The following is a 2,483-nucleotide window of genomic DNA, read 5'->3' on the forward strand; positions in this document are numbered from 1 at the left end:
CCTTTTCTTTTCTGTTCTATGGGATTTTGAAAACTGCTCATGATTAACTTTCACTACAGCTAATTACTGTTTGAGATCGTTTGACAGTTATTATTTTTTTTTTTTTCATATACATGTTGGGATTTTTGTACAGTGTTTTTTGGTTAGGGTAAAATAGGAGAGGATGCTATATCGTACCTATCTGCTTCATTGTTGTTTTGTGAGTATACTGAAGATTACTGTGGTGATTTCTAGTACCTCTCTGATCTTCATCACATACAGTGTATAAGGGCCTTAGAGTATAACGGCTTTACTAACTATCGCTGTTATCGTTACTTGGGAAGTAACGTGACGCATTACAATTTGATAAATTGCTGCACCAGTGTACCCCGGTGCTGACAAAATCAAGAAGCAAATGGCAACACGGTGTCGCATAAATCTGTACCAAGCCGTTCACCCTTTGCATGCATGACAACAAAATCGCTGATCATTATTTGCTAAAGTTAGGTGGGTGGAGTGTCGACTTTCTCGTTCCCACGCACGTAGAGACACACAAGTTATTATTCTACTGCACACAGAGATGGTCAATGGCAGCATCAAGCTGCAAGGCTGCATTTTCCAACTGGAAATACCGGAATCATGTCACTGTAGTTGACGTCAAAGGCAATTATGTTGATTCCCAATGTAAACAGTGCTGTATTGTCTCTTGTTTAGATAGGCCTACATCACACCCTCACCCCTTTACATAATGTTGAGACAAAACATGTTATTTTATTTTACATTCTAAATCCTTCCTCAACTATGAAAACAGTGCTTGGAAACAAGGTTTTGTCTGCATCTTTAAATAGCAAATTTGATAGATCACTTCACAGCATCACATGGTGGCACACGTCTAGTTGGCCTAGGACAGTGTTTCTCAAATTGGGGCGTAAGCGTAAGCGCGGAGGCATCTCAAGGGGGGCGTGTGACATCTGATTTTTGGCTTTTTCCCCCCAAGGAAATTATTTCCTGTCTCGCCAATAATCAATACGTTTAAAGCCCTCACCAACATTATATTATTAATTGTCATGAATTTGAATAACATAGGAAATTAACACATCTACATTCGACTGCAGTCCCTCTTTGTTTAATCTCCACCAGTCACCTTTCCTTTGATTATGCGCAGCGATTGCAAAATCATTTTGCGAGAGGGGGGGGGCTCGGAAGCATTCAGACCTGATGAGGGGAATGATGGAAAAAGTTTGAGAACCACTGGCCTTGGATATCGCTACTGCTAACTCACCCTGTAGCTGGTACTGCGTCAGGACATACACTAGTGAGGCTGAGCACAACAAAATAATCGCCAGGTATGTGATTGAAAACATGCTGCCCTTATCCATTGTGGAGTCAGAGTCGTTTAGGGCTCTTGTTGCAAAAATTCTGTCTCATAGAAGAGAAAATAGCTCACCCCTTTGCCGAAAAATGTTGTGTACTGGATTGACATTCACCACTGATAATAGGTCATGAAGATCTTGGACTGTTAAGAAAAAAACACAGCCAAAATAACATCACAGAACAAGAATACACCGTTTAACCGTTTGACATTTTTAAGCAAAAAAAAACCCCAAAAGTAACGCAATAAATACTTTCCCTGGTAACTAGTTACATTTCTAGTGAAGTAACACAGTTACTAACGCAGTTACTTTTTTGGAGACTAGTAATTGTAATTAGTTACTTTTTCCAGGTAAGGTGGCAGATGAATGGCACAAGACGTGGAGTGTGGAGTGGAGTGGAGTGATGTGGGGAGTGCGACGGCATAATGCCCGACAGAGGTCGACCTCCAGAGTCGTTGATAGTGTAATGTGTGCAGTGCTTTCAACATGGACTCTACATGTGTCGTGATTAGTAGCCACTCATGTGTGTCTGTGTGCTGAACAACTCAACTGGTAAGTCATCTCCCTGTTCCCCCAGCTGTTCTGGCAGTCACATGGAAGACGAGGAGGGTCATGACACACAGGTCTGCCTCACGCAGCCACTCTAGACTTCAGGCTGTTGCGGCCCAGTCTACCCCATACTGAGCCGTGGGGGTGGTTGACAAATAAGGGTCTAACAAATTAAAAAAAAACCAACAAAAAAACATTCCAATTCTTGAAGTTATATTGTTCAAAGGCTAAAGTCTTTAGAGCTGTTAGAGGTCCGTGGAATTTCACTTAATTTTTGTAATTTGTGTCCTGCAGTGTGACATTACATTGTTGTAAGATACAGTAAAATTAATAATATTCTGCACCATCTCCCCCATGCTCTTTCTACCATTGTTCCTTTAACCCCCACCCACTCACAACTATTCATCATACAAGCATACAACTGTGATTCAACTGCATCTTTCCACTGTATTACTTGTGATAATTGTGTGAATGTGACAAATACATCTCCTGGTCTCCTTGCATCCTTGCATGATGCATAAAAAGCTGAACATGAACTCTGAGTTACTCTGTGGGTGCATGCAGGTTATGACTTAACATTCG

This window comes from Engraulis encrasicolus, unplaced genomic scaffold, assembly GCF_034702125.1.
Source record: "Engraulis encrasicolus isolate BLACKSEA-1 unplaced genomic scaffold, IST_EnEncr_1.0 scaffold_52_np1212, whole genome shotgun sequence".
NCBI classification, from domain to species: domain Eukaryota; kingdom Metazoa; phylum Chordata; class Actinopteri; order Clupeiformes; family Engraulidae; genus Engraulis; species Engraulis encrasicolus.